A 14,369-nucleotide genomic window follows, 5' to 3' on the forward strand; every position below is an offset into this window, starting at 1 on the left:
ATATTCCATTAGATCCACCCTCTTTTTAATCTCCAACCACTTCTCTGTACACTTAAAGTTTTTTGAGGATTGTAATGAATCCAGTCTGTCTTTAGCTCAACCTGTTCCAATTAATGTTCAAATGTCAAGGCGTGGCTCCAGAGCACCCTTGGTTTGACTCCTTTGTCCTGGCCGTGCTGCACCTGACTTCCTGAAAACATCCTTACCTCCCGGCAACAAGATGTTCCAGACCCATTCTGATTGTTTCCTGCTTCAAGATATGGAATCAGCTCTCCTCCAAATAATCCTGGATCCTTTTAATGGAGAAAGCTATTAAAGATCACAATCTGAGTGCTGGGTGCATGTGAGGTAGAGCGGGGGAGGTGGGGAAACGGGGTAAGCATGCTGCTTTGGTGGTAACGGAGACAGAAAAATATTTTCTTGTAAGGTTGTGTTCATACTACTCTTTCCAATTTAACACAGCGTGCCTGGCGGGTTCCACCCACGTTTCTCACAGTATGAGCCTTCAGAGGCCACTAAGACCTTCTCCATGCAGACCTACATAATAAGCCATAAATTCAGCCCTCACCTTTTCTCCCCGTCCCCTCCTGTCAGGGGAAGGAAGCTGGGCAGAGATTATTTTCTGACTAGCAGAAACTGTGCCACCACTTGACTCTTCTAAGAAGGCTGCCCTACAAGGATTTGGTTTTCAACTGCTTTCTCCAGTGTATATTCTATGGGAGTGGGGGTGGATGCATGATCAACTTTGTATTTTGCACGGACTCCCCTGTAGCTGGGTCAAGGCTGGAGGACAGGACAGAGGTCAGGACAGAGAAGCAGGAAGGTCACTCAAGAGTGGGCTGCAGCCGTTCAGAACGAGAGCTTTGAACCAGGGATGCAGCAGTAGAGGCGGAGAGGATGGCATGGAGCTGGGGATTATTTGGTGTCTGGACAGAGGAGGTCAAGACGCATCCCATGTGCCTGGCCCTAGTCTCCAGGTGGCAGGAGGTGCCAGCCCAGGGAGAGAACAGAGTGGAGACACAGACACCTGAGGGGCCTGGAGTCAGCTTGGTTTTGACCTTCAGCTTGAGGTGTCTCCACTCAGATGGAAATATCCAGCGGTCTGTCGGATGCATGGGTTGGGATGTCTAACACGAACCACAGGCAGAGGAAGCTCCCAAACCCAGGCAGGTGGTTTGGACTGTCTGTTGCCAAGGAGTATTCTCCAGAGGCTGTCAACAGCTTGAGTTGTTTGCTTACATGGCTTGGGAAGACTTGGAGGCACTTCTCATTCTGATTTTGTGTGAGTCCTTGCCAGGACTCCCTGGTGTTTTTACTTAACACCAGAGTTCCAACTCAAATTAGCAAACGGCCCAGGAGGTGGGACTCACAGAGAGGGCTGACCACGTCTCCCCACTGCCAGCTCTAGAGAACAAGGTAAGGGTGTTGGGGACCCAGAACCAAGGCCACAGAGGCTTCTAGAGCAAGCCCTGGCCATTCCAGAAGATGGTCTCTGTCTCCCAGCGTTTCCTGGTAGGTTCTGGAGTCTCTGGAAGGACAGCAGGGGTGAGGAACAGAGGAGGGTTTGCAGAGGAAAGATCTTCTCCCACCTCCCACGCAGCAATTTTGGGGGTGCTGTGGGGGTGCTGTGGGACTGGTCTGGCCCGAGCACCACCTGCCCCCCAAGACTCTGCCTTGGCCAGGGCTGCATCTGGGCCCCACCCGCAGAGAAGGCACCACCGCCTCCCTCCCTCGGAGCATCCGCAAGACTGTGCTCATTTGGAAGTGCTGTTTGAACTGCAGCCTGTTTTCACTCAGGGTCTGGACGTGGCAACTTGGATCCTGGTTGTTTACCTAATCTAGCATTGGGTTATTTCTTCCCCTTCCCTGATTGCAAGAAAGTGCCAAATGTAATCAGCCGCCTCGGGCCATCGCTGTTCTCGGCTCTGAGCCAGAGAAAATCAGACCTGGAGAAGGATCGTTCCCGAGGCCAAAAGCTCGCTCAGGGACCCTGTTCCCAGCCTTCATTCTCGCCTTTCCCCACTAGGGACCCAACCTCGAGAGTTCCATCTCCTCCTGGCCCCGTCACAGTCCGGGCTCATTCCCCTCTCCCAGCCTGAGCTCATACTCTCTCCCCTGCTGGGGGTGCCCTTCCCACTTCCTGACACCACCTGGGACCCCACCTGTCCTCGCAGCTGAGCTCGGCCACCATTGCTTCCAGCCCACAGTGACGGGGTCCTGGTCACCACTCAGGACCAAGGTAGAATGTGACCAGACCCTGCCTTCCAGCAGCTTCTGACACAGGACACAGGCACGGAACATGTGCGTTAACAATTACAGCCCCAACTGGAAGGATGAGAAATTCCTCTTCGGCGTTTAGAGAACATACTCTAGCCAACTTCGCCGCTGCCTTCCTCAGTTCTCCCAGGCACTTCTGCTTGCCACCTCACCGCCACCCTGCCGCCACCGACAGCACAGCCTCTCTTCCAGCCTGGGTGGGGGTGTGGGTTAGAGTTCCAGCTGCCTCCTAAAGTTGTTGGGAAATGACTTAAGTCTTCCTTGTCACTTGGGCTTGGAAGTGAGGTAAGTCAGACATATGTGGATTAAACCTTGTGATTACCACCGACCAGCGCCTGGAGACGATGTGCGACAGACACCTGCCTCGCTGCGTGGGAGCATGCAGTGAGATCATTTACGCAAAGTACTTAGCATCCAGCACACGGTACTTCCTTAATAGGTCTAAGCCGGCATTTCTGCGTGTATTACATTCCATCCTCAGCCCAGCCTTCACAAGGAAAACGAGACCAGCTCATTCTTCCTTCCATTCTCCAGGCTGGCGTGCAGTGGTGCAAGCTCAGCTCACTCCAGCCTCAACCTCCTGGGCCCAAGCTAGCGTCCCACCTCAGCCTCCCGAGTAGCTGAGACTACAGGTGTGCACCACCACGCTTGGCTGATTTTTTATTTTATGTAGAGATGGGGTTTCACCATGTTGCCTCGGCTGTTCTCAAATTCATGGACTCAAGCAATCCACCTGCCTTGGCATACCGACTGCTGGGATTATAGGTGTGAGCCACTGCACCCAGCCTCTGTTCTCTTCTTCAAGCACACATAGATGCATGCACTGCTCTGCAGCCTTGTGCTCTAAACAAGTAGAGTTCACAGGTGAGGTCTTTCCTCATGGCCAACTTTTATAAATGTAGGCAGAGAAGAGGGCAAAGGTTTTCGGAGCCAGAGATGGCACAGAAGTTCCTAGTGATGTCTGGTGCGTGTAACTGCCTGTCAGGTGGTGGTTGGGAAGCTGCTGTGTGAGCAAATGTTTCTCTTCCTTCCCTTCCTCGACCTTCCATTCCTCCTCACACACCCCTTCCAATCTCACAGCTCCTCACCAGTCCTGGCCTCTCTGCCCCTCCAAAACATACCTGAAGAAATAACTCCCCCCAAAAAGAAAAATGTATGTACAAAGATGTTCATCACAAAATTATTTATAAGATGAGCCTCGATCTTCAACTATTGAGGAACAATTTAACTACAGCATAAAAATGTTATAGAAGACTCTACAGATGTTAGAATGGATCAACATGAAGATGAGCATCTAAAAACACATTTATAAGCTGGTCCTAAGTAAAATAAGCAGAACATAAAATTGTTTATAAACACTGTGATTAGAAATAAGTAAAGAATGTGTATTTCTCCGACTAAAGTTAGAAAGGGGCACAGATAAATGAAAACAATTGTGTAAGAGAAGTAGAAGGGGTTATGCACGGCATGCTTTTAAATTCCTTTAATGTTATTGCAAAGTTATGTTAATAATAAAAATGTCATATAAAAATAAAAGTGCCAGTCCTCCGTCCTATTTCAAGTAAGTTCATGTCAAGATGATCATGGCTTGGAGTTACCTTCCCCTGATTGTATATTTGGATCTGAAAGAAGCCTCCTGGGAAGGAGACCTCTTAAATTTAAGAGGAAACTCTAGGAGATGAGGTCTTGGACAGGGCAGAGTGGAGCAAAGTTTCTGCTGCCTCAGCATCTGGCTTATGCCCTCACAGGGTGGAGAATTCAGGCACCGGGGGCCCAGGTGGCCACAGAAGGCACCACACTTTTCTGGGCTACCCTTATGGGCCAGATACCCAGCAGTCAAGAGTTAATTAGAGATGGTACCCAATTCCCTGTTGCCCCATTCCATGGAACAGACAGATAGACCAGGCTCAATCCAGGCTACAGGGTGGGTTAAAAGGTCAGGAAGCGAGTCACTGAGGTCTCAAAAGACAAGGAGGGGCCAGGCATGGTGGTTCCTGCCTGTAATCCCAGCGCTTTGGGAGGCCAAGGCAGGAGGATCACTCAAGGCCAGAAGTTCGAGACCAGCCTAGCCAATATGGCAAAACCCTGTCTTGACTAAAAAGACAAAAATTAGCCAGGTGTGGCTGTGTGCGCCTGTGGTCCCAGCTACTCAGGAGGCTGAGGCACAAGAATTGCTGGCATCCGGGAGGCAGAGGTTGCAGTGAGCCAAGATGGCACCATTGCACTCCAGCCTGGGCAACACAACGAGACTCTGTCTTAAAAAAAAAAGAAAAGATACCAGTCGTGGTGGCTCACGCCTGTTATCCCAGCACTTTAGGAGGCCAAGGCAGGTGGATCACCTGAGGTCAGGAGTTTGAGACCAGCCTGGCCAACATGGTGAAACCCCTCTCTACTAAAAATACAAAAAATTAGCCAGGAGTGGTGGCAGGTGCCTGTAATCCCAGCTACTCGGGAGGCTGAGGCAGAAGAATCACCTGAATCCGGCAGGCAGAGGTTGCAGTGAGCTGAGGTCACGCCACTGCGTTCCAGCCTGGGCGACAGAGTGAGACTGTCTCAAAACAAACAACAACAAGAAAAGACAAGGAGGATTTTGTCTGGGTAGGAACCATGCTGGGGTTCGGGGTGCTTTAGGGGAGAAAGCATGGACTTTGCATCCTCAGCTGAGATCCCAGTTCTATCACTACCCAGGTAACCTGGAGCAAACTATTAATCTTAGTTTTCTCATCTGTGAAATGGGCATTTAGTGATCCCTACCTGAGTATTAATTCTCCTGTGTGTGAAGAGAGGTCATGGATCTGCAAGTACAGTGCCTGCACATGGCAATACATGTTGGCTTTCACACTTATTTTTGGTGGAGGTGGCAGGAAACCCAGGCAGCCTGTTCCAAGTCCGCGATGCTCCCACTGAACCACATGGCAGGGAGGACAGAAAAAAGTGCTGTGAATCAGGACAAAAGACACTAGAGCCCAGGCGCGGTGGCTCACGCCTGTAATCCCAGCACTTTGGGAGGCTGAGGTGGGTGGATCTCCTGAGGTCAGGAGTTCGATCATAGCCTGGCCAACATGGCAAAACCCCGTCTCTACTAAAAATACAAAAATTAGCTGGGCGTGGTGGCAGGCAGCTGTAATCCCAGCTACTCCGGAGGCTGGGGCGGGAGAATTGCTTGAACCTAGTAGGCAGAGGTTGCAGTGAGCTGAGATCGCGCCACTGCCCTCCAGCCTGGGCGACAAGCGAAATTCCGTCTCAAAAAAAAAAAAGACACTAGAAACCCCGGGCAGGTTCCAGGAGACCCCAGGGTGTGCGCAGCCCAGAAAATTCCTCTGGGAATTGTTCTTTCTTCCAGTTTTACCCAGTGTAAGTTTGCATGTTAACATCACCATCCGTGTCAGTAGTCATGCCTCAAGAACTCTAACTCTGTCCCCAGAGTTGGGTAATATATCCCCAAAGGATTTGCCCTTGGGTTTGATAAAATTCGAGGGGAGTAGATAGGTTACCCTGTGTCAGCTCTCTGATCAAGAGTGGCTTTGCAGCCTCTTTATACTAAATGTGGCAACCCAACACCTAAACTGAAATGAGTAGCGAGGAGTCCCCATATGTGTCCTCTGCCTTGTGACAGGAAGACCCCTGGATTAGGATCCAGGACCCTGGAGCTGAGCTCATGTCCTGGTCTCTCCGTGTAGTACATGCCCTCAGGCAAGTGCCTTGATCTCTCTGGGCTGCAGATTCCATTGGCACAACGAATGCTTCAGGCTTGATGGGCGGTTCTTGCCTCATCTACACATTGGGATCACCTGGAGACCTGTTAAAACCACATGAAATGATGGTCAGACATCCAGCAAGAGCGTAACATTTTTAAATCTTTTATTTTCTGAAACAGGGGCCTCACCATGTTGCCCAGGCTGGACTCGAACTCCTGGGTTTAAGTGAGCCTCCCACCTCAGCCTCCTGTGAGTAACTGAGATTGCGGGCATGGGCCACCACGCCCAGCCCAGAGACAGCCTAATTTAGGGGTGAGACCAGGATATGGGTATTTCTTTAAAGTTCCCTAGATCATCTTTTTTCAAATTTAGTTACACATTGGAGTCACCTGGGGAGTTGTAAAGACTGATGCCTGCGCCCCACCCCCAGAGAGTCTGACATAATTGATAAAGTGGGGGGAGCCTGGGCATTGGTGGGTTTCAAAGCTCCCCAGGTGATCTTAATGTGCAGCAAAAACACCTCTCAGCTGGAGGCATCTCCTCAGGAGGCCTGCATTGGATTGGCTGCCGCTTCCTCAGTCTTGTCAGACTTTCATTCCCGCTCAGAAAGATGTCCCTTGAGAACCTTGAGTAGACTCAAAGCCAGGAGTGGCCAGGGATGCCCAGGGCAGCTTGCAAAGCTGAGGCCCCTGCAGCAGGCAGGCGGGCCCTGGCTGGAGTGATGCAGGTTGGGTGACTGCTGTCCTGGCCACCCCAGGCCAAATGAGAGTGCTGGCTGCAAACAGGGCTCGTGGGGCTGTGTGTCCCAGAGGCCATCATCCCTCCCCAGGAGCCCCGGAGGCAGCTAGAAGGGCGAGAGCACAGAAATGCTGTTGCTTCAGAAGATGTGGATTTTGATGTTGGTCTGAATCCTGGGTAAGTCCCTCATCCTCTCCACCTATTAATTCATTTTTATACATGCTTTGCACCAGTATTTATCAAGCACTGTGCTGGGCCCTGAGGGAAAGAGAGGAGTTGGACACAAGGCCTGCTGTCAAGCAGCCAGGTGTAGTTGTTGGTGCTGGGCTGGAAGGTGGCTCGCTGGAGGCAGGCGGGTGCATTTTAGCAAAGGATCAGAAAAGACCAGCAGGACACGTGGAAGGCTGCACCCCACGTGTACCATGTGTTCATGTGTGTGTCGCCAGGGGCAAAGTTTCCAGGAGGAGAACCTTCAGGCCAAGGAGCAGACTGGGCAAAGACACAGAGCTCTAAGAGGCAGGACCAGGATGCCGCCGGGGGAGGCACAGACAGGGACCCAGCCACACCCCATGTGCCATGCTAAGGCTTTCGAGCTCTGTCTTGGGGACCCAACTTCACACACACATGCTCCTGAGCCAAATAAAGTCACAGTCGCAAGATCAACACTGCTTCCCAGTCTGCCACTACCTGCTGTTACGGGATGCCCACATCAATACCCCATTATCCTCAGAGTCCTCAGGCTGTGTCAATGCATGTCGGGACAGTACTGCGGCGCCCGCCCCACCCCTGCTGTGCCTCCTTCCATTCCCTGCAAAGTCGTCTACCACCGAGCCCAGGGAGGGACACAGGGCCACTGTGGGTGGGCTGCTGAGGCGTCTCCATGCTAGACTTCTGATGTGGTTTGGCTCTGCGTCTCCACCCAAATCTCATCTTGAAATGTAGCTTTCACAATTCCCTCGTGTTGTGGGAGGGAGTCAGTGGGAAATAACTGAATCATGGGGGCCGTTTCCTCCATACTGTTCTTGTGGTAGGAATAACTCTCACAAGATCTGATGGTTTTATATGGGGAACCCCATTTGCTTGGGGGTCATTCTTCTCTCATCCGCCGCCATGTGAGACGTGCCTTTCACCTTCCGCCGTGATTGTGAGGCCTCCCCAGCCATGTGGAACTGTGAGTTCATTAAACCTCTTTCATTTGTAAATTGCCCAGTCTCAGATATATCTTTATTAGCAGCGTGAAAACGGACTAATACAGCCTCTTTATGTGAGCCTCTGCTCAGCTGCCCTGTGCTCCTGGGGGCTCAGGGAGCACCCACGGAAACCATTCCATCCTTTTTGTCTCTTGGTCTGATTCCCCAGAGGCACTCAAAGCCACCCTTCTCTATTAGACACCCATGCCCTGCCTTCATCCCTTAGGACGAGCTCTCCCTAAGGAGGCTCTGTGGTGCCTCCTGGAAATGGGCCCTGGCGTCCAGAATCTGGAGACCCAGATATACTTTTGACCATGGGGAGCACCCAAGAAGTCAGACAGTGGTACCATCTGTTTTCCTTTTCAGATTAAAATAAAGAATGGAAAGTTGAAAATTCATGTGTCATCCTTAAGTAGGTCATGCCCTTGCACATCAGGGTTTGAGACTGAGTGAGTGGCGGCGTCACCTCCGCAGCAGCACCTTAGCTGTTAGCACTTCACAGCTTGAAAGGGTGTTCACGGACTTTCCTTAGGAGACTCACAGCTAACATATGAGGCGGGAGTTGTTATCGTTCCCGTTTCACAGCGGAATAAATTGAGGCTCAGACAGATGAGACGATTTGTCCAGGTTGCACAGCTAGGACAAATAATCCAAATCGAAGTTTTCTGGCCCCAAAACAAAAGGCTACATCAAACCGCTGAGAGATTTTGTAAACGATGAAGTGCTACACAAATGGCAAGCATTAATAATTATTATGGCTTCCACCTCCTGCAGCTTGGCTTAAAGCCCCAGTGCAGCCTGCACTTCAGACCTGCTGCACTGCACACAGGTCCCCTGCCACCCAGCCCTCACTCAGGAAGAGCCACTATCAGGAGTGGGCAGAGCTGTGAGACTCTCATGCGCCCAGGATCCAGCCCCCAACAAAATGTGACTCCCCATCTTGTTTCACATGCATCTTTGTACTTTCTGGCTGTCCTAACTCCGGCATCCATTGTTCCAAAAGCAGTGTGCGGGGAGTGGAGTGGGACACACACGGGAAGATGAGAGCGTCCTGCCTGACTTGCTGTGAGGCTCGGAAGTGACAGGCCCTGGAGGATGCTCCTTTGGGCATCTCAGTGGCCCAGGGTCATTCAGGCTTCAGACTTCTTCGAGTATAGCCTGAGTGCTTCCCCCCACAGTTTGCCTTTGCCAGGATGTGAATTCCTGTTTCGAAAGTGTTGGGAGAGAAGGGGTAATGCAGAAGACAGGGACAGGAAAGTGGGGGGAGGTTCTGAGGCTTTTGGAAGTCAAATACTCCCTAGGAAACATTTCAATGTATAAAAGACTGAGAAACATATGGACTGAATTTTCCCAAAGAATACACATGGATTTAAAAATTAAAGGGCAAGAATGGGGTTGGATTTTTTTTTTTTTCTGATTGGGTGTTTTTTCCCCCAAAAGTACATTTTGGGGAAATTTTACTGGAAGCCAAAGCACTTAAAACATCCTAAGATGTTAACCAGACATGAGGCATCCAGGTGACCCATCACCCCACATGCCAGGTTAGCCGAGTGTCTTCCGCCTCCCTGAAACTAGGCCCACACCCCTGCTTGCTCTCCACCCAGGGACTGCACATCCATTGGCAGAGGAAATGGTGACCACAGGTATTCCACTGGCCAGGTGGCACAGCTCGACCGCAGCCCCCTTGGGGCTGCTTGCCTGGGTTCACCCACTGTGAGCTCCAGAATGTTGGTTACATTCAAGTGGAGTCCAGTGGGTCTGACACCAACCTCTTTCCTCACCTCTCTGGGCCTCAGTTTCCTCATCTGAAAAATGGAAACGATAATAGCGCTTATGTCATAGGGTTATTGAGAGAATTAAGTGGGGAAGTAAATGATAAATGCTTAGATCCGTGACTTGCAAAATTTTAAGTGCTTGCCACTCAAAAAATAGTCATAATTATTATTTATTTTATATATATATACCTAGAGTGGGCTCTTTTAACTCAGGATTTTATAAGAACTACAAAAGGATTCATGTCAATTTATTAAATATTAATTGAGGGCCTACTGCATCAGGATGAGCTAGGTTATTCTGTAATAACAAACATCCCCACTATCTCAGTAACTGACAGCAGCAAAGTCCCCCTTTTTTTTTTTTAAGACAGAGTTTCACTCTTGTCGCCCAGGCTGGAGTGCAGTGGTGCAATCTCATCTCATGGCAACCTCTGCCTCCCAGGTTCGAGTGATTCTTCGGCCTCAGCCTCCCGAAGTAGCTGGGATTACAGGTACCCACCACCACTCCCAGATAATTTTTGTATTTTTAGTAGAGACAGGGTTTCACTACGTTGGCCAGGTTGGTCTTAAACTCCTGATCTCAGACGATCCACCTTCCTCGGCCTCCCAAAGTGCTGGGATTACAGGTGTGAGCCACCACGCCTGGCCAGCAAAGTCCCTTTCTTGCCAATGCTCCCTGTCCATCTCAGATTCCAGGGGCTCTGCTCCACCTGCTCCTCACTGAGGGATGAGGGCTGACAAAGCCACACCAGCCTGGGGGGTATCACCCATCAATAACAGGACAAAGGGGGAATTGGAGCAAGTCACACAGTGGTTCTTAAACATTCCTGCTGGAAGTGCCAAGTTACTTTAATTTTCATTTCAGGAACCAAACCAAATCATATGGCTGTCTTAGAGGAGTAGGGAGAATGTAATTCTGCCATGTGCCCAGAAAGGGGAATACTGGAAATAGCAGCAGACAACTTCAGGGAGCACCACAAATCAGCAACTGCTCTAGATGCTTTGAGATACATCAGTGAACAAAATAGACTCCCTGCCCTCACAGAGCTTACCTTCTAGTGAAGGGAGAAAGACAATAAAGGTAATAAGTTGAAGGCTGCAATTTTATTTTATTTATTTATTTTTGAGACAGAGTCTCACTCTGTTGTGAGACCCAGGCTAGAGTGTAATAGCATGATCTTGGCTCACTGCAACCTCTCCTCCTGGGTTCTAGCAATTCATATGTCTCAGCCTCCCACGTAGCTGGGATTACAGGTGTGCATCACCACAACCAGCTAATTTTTATATTTTTAGTAGAGACGGGGTTTCGCCATGTTGGCCAGGCTGATCTCGAACCACTGACCTCAAGTGATCTTCCCGCCTTGGCCTCCCAAAGTGCTGGGATTATAGCCGTGAGCCATCATGCCCGCCCTAGGCCACAATTTTAAATAGGATGGTCAGAGTGGGCCGCATTGAGAAGGTGAAATTTGAGCAAAGACTTGAAGGAAGTGAGAGGGTGAGCCACACCGATATCTGGAGGAAGAGTGTTCTAGATGCAGGGGACAGCCTGTGCAAAGGCCAAAGCCTGTTGTGTTCCATGAGGGGAGGGAGGGAGGGAGGAAAGGTGAGCATTTGAGAGTGAGAGAGAGGCCAGGCCCAGCAGGGCTTCATAGCGGAGGATGTGGGCTTCTACCCTGATGTGCTGAAGGGCCACTGGAGAGTTCTAACTGAAGAATTTTTTTTTTTTGAGACGGAGTCTCACGCTGTCACCCAGACTGGAGTGCAGTGGCGCCATCTCCTCTCACTGCAACCTCCGCCTCCTGGGTTCAAGTGATTCTTCTGCTTCAGCCTCCCGAGTAGCTGGGATTAGAGGCATGCGCCACCATGCCCGGCTAATTTTTTGTATCTTTAGTAGAGATAGGGTTTCACCATGTTGGCCAGGCTGGTCTCGAACTCCTGACCTCGTGATCCGCCTGCCTCAGCCTCCCAAAGTGCTGGGATTATAGGCGTGAGCCACTGCGCCCGGCCCTGACTTAAGATTTAAAAGGATAACTGGCTGCTGTGTGGAGAACAGACTACAGGGGAAGCTTGGAGACCAGTTAGGAGAGAAATGGCTGTCAGCCGCCCTCTGTGGTAAGAACACACATGACCCAATTCTCTGCAGCAGGTTTGTTTGTTAAACCTGAAATGGCTGGCACTTGGTCAGCCTTGCTGGCCTCTCCACGCTGGGCTGTCTGTAGCCACAGTCTTGGGCAAATGTGCTCTGGCTGTGGGGTCAGGATTTATTCTGTGCTACTCATGGGTAAGGGGTGGCTAGGGGGATGTTGCAGGGTAAGGACATTGTTAGTTTAAAGCCTTTTGAAAAGAAATGTTTCTTGCTGCTCTTATTTTCTGCCTGGATTTAAATCAGACACCTCCCCTAGCAAAAAAAAAAAAACTCCACTTTCTCCTGGAAACCCTATTCCCTGTCCTCAGCAACAGAAGCCCAAGACCTATTGAGTCACAAGGCAATGTCATAACCTGCAGCTTATTTAGGATGAGAAATAATCCTTCCACAGAGAGGGTGGCCTGTGTCCACTGGCCCTCAATGAATATGTATTTATTGCTTCTTCCTAAGGACAGTGTGAAGGGATGAGAAGGACGTGGGTTAGATGTCTGGCCCAGTGTCTAGTTCTGGTTCTGCCACTCATAATAACTGGCCTGGCCTTTGTAGAGCACTTTCAAATGCATTATCTCACTCGAGGCTCACAATAGTGCTCTGAAAGAGGTGATGCTGTTATCCTCATCTCGAGAAGCTAGGTGATGTGACACCTGGTAAGTGAGGGGGGTGAGATTTAAACCAGGTTTCCTGCCTCTAAAGTTTAGGATTGTTTCACCACATCACACAGCCACTAGGAGCACCCCCACAGAACCTGAGTTACTTCTCCCAGTGAGTCTGTGAATCTGGGCTGGCCCTGTGACCAGTTTTGACTGAAAGAACTTAGTGGAAATGACATCATGTAACTTCTGAGACTGGGCCTTAAGAGATTCACAGCTTCTTGTAAGTTTTTGTCAGTTGAAATGCTCCCTCTTGAAAACATGCTGTGAGGTAAGAAATCTAACCATCCCATGACCATCAATCTGAGAGGAAGTTCAAGCCACATGGAGGGGGAGATGCTACCTGCTGGAGCACTGAAGCATCAGACATACAGATGAATCCTTCTTGACCTTCCAGGCCAGCCAAGCCACCAGCTAAATACAGCCAAGTAAATGGCCCCAGCCAATAATGTGGAGAAGAAGAGCCACCCAGCTGAGCCCTGCCTGAATCCTTAACCCACAGAATCATGAGAAAATGCAATGATTATTGCTTTACACCACTAAATGTTGGAGTGGCTTGTTACACAACAATATAAATGATCACAACCCCTTCATATGGGAAGAGATGACCAACAGTCAACTTAATTCCTTCCTTCCTTCCCTCTCTCTCCCCTTCCTCCTTCTCTCCTTCCTTCTTTCCCTCCACAAATGTTTGTTAAGCACCTACAACATGCCAGGCACTATGCTAGATGCCGATACAAAAACGAACAAGGCAGTCACTACCCCTCAGGAGCCTAATGTCTAGTAGGAGATGCCCTGTGTACACACATGTATACAACAAACAGGGTCATGAGAAATACAAAGCACTCAGCTTCTTCACCGAAATACAAAGGGTACTCGGCTTCACCGAACATAGGTCAGTAGAGGCTTTGCAAAGAAGATGCCACTTGCTGTGTGGCAGTCACTGTGCTGAGAGTCAGTTATCTGAACTGTGAGCTCTCTTTCTCTCCACCCTCAGCTCAGCAGTGCAAGCTACACTTCCATAAACATGCCTTCTGCATCATCACATGAGTTATTCAGATATTGAATGTGATAAGGCTAGGCTGGATCCACCTAATACACATCAATTTAGGACTGCCCTGATCCCTGCCCACCCCATCCCCTTGATAGAATTCCATTGATAAACACTCTTAAAGAACTTTTGTTGAACCAGCTACAAACCGAGTTTTCACCTGGACAACATTTCTTCATCTTGACCCTGAAGATGTAACAAGAGTCTTTGTTAAGGTCCCTGCTATATTCCAGAGTTTCCTAGAGTGTAAACCTCACTGATCCTCCAGTCTGGTGATGACTGTATTATTAAAGGAAGTCAGACCATTTCCTCTGCTAAAGGCTTACAAATTACATATTTAATAATCTTTTCAAAACATTTTGCCAAGGTTTGGTTGTCAATCTTGGAATCTACCTCTTTTTCCATTTTTAAATTTAAACTCTAAAAAATGGTTGACCTGTTTATTGAAAGTTGCTTCAATGTCTGCCAGTCTCCTGGCACCTCCTGCTTTCTCCAGGATACTTCTAAGAGGACCAAGCAGAGTTTGGGCATCTTTGCAGCCTCTCTCAATGCTCTGGGATGTATCTGAACCAGTTCAAAGGTACAGGGCACTCCCTTCCTGTGTAACAGGATGATATCTCGAAATATTAATGTGGGTGTTTTCTCACTGAAATGCCCTGGTCCCAAGATTGGTGAAGGCAGCTGAGTCCCTATGTGTTCCTTCCCATGGGGAAGTTTGGCACAAAGGCCAAAAGCAGAAGTACCTACTTGACTATTCTGGTGTTGGTTGAAAGATTATGATAAATATTTTTAATGGCAACTGAAGAGTAAGACAGAACTCCCTGAGGCAAAAAAAAAAAAAAAA

Source organism: Colobus angolensis, unplaced genomic scaffold (genome assembly GCF_000951035.1).
Source record: "Colobus angolensis palliatus isolate OR3802 unplaced genomic scaffold, Cang.pa_1.0 Scaffold59, whole genome shotgun sequence".
NCBI lineage: Eukaryota > Metazoa > Chordata > Mammalia > Primates > Cercopithecidae > Colobus > Colobus angolensis.